The sequence below is a fragment of the Silurus meridionalis genome, chromosome 18 (assembly GCF_014805685.1).
Source record: "Silurus meridionalis isolate SWU-2019-XX chromosome 18, ASM1480568v1, whole genome shotgun sequence".
NCBI lineage: Eukaryota > Metazoa > Chordata > Actinopteri > Siluriformes > Siluridae > Silurus > Silurus meridionalis.
Window position 1 is genome coordinate 46,988 of NC_060901.1, and position 5,394 is coordinate 52,381.

General features: G+C 46.0%; 1 protein-coding gene across 1 annotated transcript in view; it reads right to left on the reverse strand.

Annotated features, from left to right (window-relative positions):
• The window catches only part of LOC124401076 (antigen WC1.1-like), an 88,377-nt gene that overhangs the window by 32,791 nt on the left and 50,192 nt on the right, over positions 1-5,394 (reverse strand). The gene's annotated exons all lie outside the window — the stretch shown is intronic.

The window sequence follows — 5,394 nt, forward strand, 5'->3', positions numbered from 1 at the left end:
GATGAATCACCATCGTTATCAGACACCACGTTCTCAGCTTCACCTTTCCCCTTTTTCTTTTGTTTATTTGTTTTCTTTTGGTGGGGACATGAAAACTGGTTCTGTCTCTGGATCGGTCTCACAGTTGTTATCTATTTCATCAATATTCATTGCAACATCTGTAGGTACAGAAATGTCTCCAGCTGTGTCTGCAGGTTCTTCTAATGCAGGTTTATCTGCAGTGTCAGTGGTTGCTGGAGCGCTGCACACACCGCCTCGGCTGCAGCCACGGGACTTTGTTGGTCGCGGTTTCAGCCGGCGGTGCGGCGGCTTTTCAAGCGAGCACCGGTGATGTCAGACTCATGATATCCAGCATCAGTGTGGTTTTGATTCAGGGTCTCAGGGCATGCACGCACAAGGTGGCTCATTTTTCCACAGCTAAAGCACTGCATGCTCGTTTCAGATAAACAGTGTAATCAAATTCATCAACTCTGATATTGAAGGAGAAATCCAGGATATCTGCATTGTTTTTCAGAACCATGTAAACCTGTCTTCGAAAGACACAATGTGTTTTAATAGCAGTGAGTTGCAACAGAGTGCTACATTTTCCTGCTAGAACACACTCTACCCTCACTTTACCCAACACCTACTACATCTCTTACTGCTAGAACACCTCCTCTACCCTCACTTTACAACACCTACTACATCTCTACTGCTAGAACACTCCTCTACCTCACTTTACACCTACTACATCTCTACTGCTAGAACACACTCCTCTACCCTCACTTTACACAACACCTTCTACATCTCCTACTGCTAGAACACACTCCTCTACCCTCACTTTACACACCTACTACATCTCCTACTGCTAGAACACACTCCTCTACCCTCACTTTACACAACACCACTACATCTCCTACTGCTAGAACACACACATCTCCTACTGCTAGAACACACTCCTCTACCCTCACTTTACCCAACACCTACTACATCTCCTACTGCTAGAACACACTCCTCTACCCTCACTTTACACAACACCTTCTACATCTCTTACTGCTAGAACACACTCCTCTACCCTCACTTTACACACCTACTACATCTCCTACTGCTAGAACACACTCCTCTACCCTCACTTTACACACACCTACTACATCTCCTACTGCTAGAACACACTCCTCTACCCTCACTTTACACACCTACTACATCTCCTACTGCTAGAACACTCCTCTACCCTCACTTTACACAACACCTTCTACATCTCTACTGCTAGAACACACCTCTACCCTCACTTTACACAACACCTACTACATCTCCTACTGCTAGAACACACTCCTCTACCCTCACTTTACACAACACCTTCTACATCTCCTACTGCTAGAACACACTCCTCTACCCTCACTTTACACACACCTACTACATCTCCTACTGCTAGAACACACTCCTCTACCCTCACTTTACACAACACCTACTACATCTCCTACTGCTAGAACACACCTCTACCCTCACTTTACAACACCTACTACATCTCCTACTGCTAGAACACACTCCTCTACCCTCACTTTACCCAACACCTACTACATCTCCTACTGCTAGAACACACTCCTCTACCCTCACTTTACCCAACACCTACTACATCTCCTACTGCTAGAACACACTCCTCTACCCTCACTTTACCCAACACCTACTACATCTCCTACTGCTAGAACACACTCCTCTACCCTCACTTTACACAACACCTTCTACATCTCTTACTGCTAGAACACACTCCTCTACCCTCACTTTACACACCTACTACATCTCCTACTGCTAGAACACACCTCTACCCTCACTTTACCCAACACCTACTACATCTCCTACTGCTAGAACACACTCCTCTACCCTCACTTTACACACCTACTACATCTCCTACTGCTAGAACACTCCTCTACCCTCACTTTACACACACCTACTACATCTCCTGCTAGAACACACTCCTCTACCCTCACTTTACACAACACCTACTACATCTCCTACTGCTAGAACACACCTCTACCCTCACTTTACACAACACCTACTACATCTCCTACTGCTAGAACACACTCCTCACCCTCACTTTACACACCTACTACATCTCCTACTGCTAGAACACACTCCTCTACCCTCACTTTACACAACACCTACTACATCTCCTACTGCTAGAACACACCTCTACCCTCACTTTACACAACACCTACTACATCTCCTACTGCTAGAACACACTCCTCTACCCTCACTTTACCCAACACCTACTACATCTCCTACTGCTAGAACACACCTCTACCCTCACTTTACACAACACCTTCTACATCTCCTACTGCTAGAACACACCTCTACCCTCACTTTACACACCTACTACATCTCCTACTGCTAGAACACACTCCTCTACCCTCACTTTACACAACACCTACATCTCCTACTGCTAGAACACACTCCTCTACCCTCACTTTACCCAACACCTACTACATCTCCTACTGCTAGAACACACTCCTCTACCCTCACTTTACCCAACACCTACTACATCTCCTACTGCTAGAACACACCTCTACCTCACTTTACACAACACCTTCTACATCTCCTACTGCTAGAACACACCTCTACCCTCACTTTACAACACCTACATCTCCTACTGCTAGAACACTCCTCTACCCTCACTTTACACAACACCTACATCTCCTACTGCTAGAACACACCTCTACCCTCACTTTACACACCTACTACATCTCCTACTGCTAGAACACACTCTACCCTCACTTTACCCAACACCTACTACATCTCCTACTGCTAGAACACACCTCTACCCTCACTTTACACAACACCTTCTACATCTCCTACTGCTAGAACACACACCTCTACCCTCACTTTACAACACCTACTACATCTCCTACTGCTAGAACACACCTCTACCCTCACTTTACACACCTACTACATCTCCTACTGCTAGAACACACTCTACCCTCACTTTACCCAACACCTACTACATCTCCTACTGCTAGAACACACCTCCTCTACCCTCACTTTACCCAACACCTACTACATCTCCTACTGCTAGAACACACCTCTACCCTCACTTTACACAACACCTTCTACATCTCCTACTGCTAGAACACACACCTCTACCCTCACTTTACAACACCTACTACATCTCCTACTGCTAGAACACACCTCTACCCTCACTTTACACACCTACTACATCTCCTACTGCTAGAACACACTCTACCCTCACTTTACCCAACACCTACTACATCTCCTACTGCTAGAACACACCTCCTCTACCCTCACTTTACACAACACCTACTACATCTCCTACTGCTAGAACACACCTCTACCCTCACTTTACCCAACACCTACTACATCTCCTACTGCTAGAACACACTCCTCTACCCTCACTTTACCCAACACCTACTACATCTCCTACTGCTAGAACACACTCCTCTACCCTCACTTTACACAACACCTTCTACATCTCTACTGCTAGAACACACACCTCTACCCTCACTTTACACAACACCTACTACATCTCCTACTGCTAGAACACACCTCTACCCTCACTTTACACACACCTACTACATCTCCTACTGCTAGAACACACTCCTCTACCCTCACTTTACACAACACCTACTACATCTCCTACTGCTAGAACACACCTCTACCCTCACTTTACAACACCTACTACATCTCCTACTGCTAGAACACACTCCTCTACCCTCACTTTACCCAACACCTACTACATCTCCTACTGCTAGAACACACTCCTCTACCCTCACTTTACAACACCTACTACATCTCCTACTGCTAGAACACACCTCTACCCTCACTTTACACACACCTACTACATCTCCTACTGCTAGAACACACTCCTCTACCCTCACTTTACCCAACACCTACTACATCTCCTACTGCTAGAACACACTCCTCTACCCTCACTTTACACACACCTACTACATCTCCTACTGCTAGAACACACCTCTACCCTCACTTTACACAACACCTACTACATCTCCTACTGCTAGAACACACTCTACCCTCACTTTACACAACACCTACTACATCTCCTACTGCTAGAACACACTCCTCTACCCTCACTTTACACACCTACTACATCTCCTACTGCTAGAACACACTCCTCTACCCTCACTTTACCCAACACCTACTACATCTCCTACTGCTAGAACACACTCCTCTACCCTCACTTTACACAACACCCACTACATCTCCTACTGCTAGAACACACTCCTCTACCTCACTTTACACAACACCTACTACATCTCCTACTGCTAGAACACACTCTACCCTCACTTTACACAACACCTACTACATCTCCTACTGCTAGAACACACCTCTACCTCACTTTACACACCTACTACATCTCCTACTGCTAGAACACACTCCTCTACCCTCACTTTACACAACACCTACTACATCTCCTACTGCTAGAACACACTCTACCCTCACTTTACACACCTACTACATCTCCTACTGCTAGAACACACTCCTCTACCCTCACTTTACACACCTACTACATCTCCTACTGCTAGAACACACCTCTACCTCACTTTACACAACACCTACATCTCCTACTGCTAGAACACTCCTCTACCCTCACTTTACAACACCTACTACATCTCCTACTGCTAGAGCTCACTCCTCTACCCTCACTTTACCCAACACCTACTACTGCTAGAACACACTCCTCTACCCTCACTTTACCCAACACCTACATCTCCTACTGCTAGAACACACTCTACCCTCACTTTACACACCTACTACATCTCCTACTGCTAGAACACACTCCTCTACCCTCACTTTACACACCTACTACATCTCCTACTGCTAAAGCACACCTCTACCCTCACTTTACCCAACACCTACTACATCTCCTACTGCTAGAACACACCTCTACCCTCACTTTACCCAACACCTACATCTCCTACTGCTAGAGCACACCTCTACCCTCACTTTACACAACACCTACTACATCTCCTACTGCTAGAACACACCTCTACCCTCACTTTACCCAACACCTACTACATCTCCTACTGCTAGAGCACACTCTCTACCCTCACTTTACCCAACACCTACTACATCTCCTACTGCTAGAACACACTCCTCTACCCTCACTTTACAACACCTACTACATCTCCTACTGCTAGAACACACCTCTACCCTCACTTTACACAACACCTACTACATCTCCTACTGCTAGAACACACTCCTCTACCCTCACTTTACCCAACACCTACATCTCCTACTGCTAGAACACACTCCTCTACCTCACTTTACACAACACCTACTACATCTCCTACTGCTAGAGCACACACCTCACCCTCACTTTACACAACACCTACTACATCTCCTACTGCTAGAACACTCCTCTACCTCACTTTACCCAACACCTAC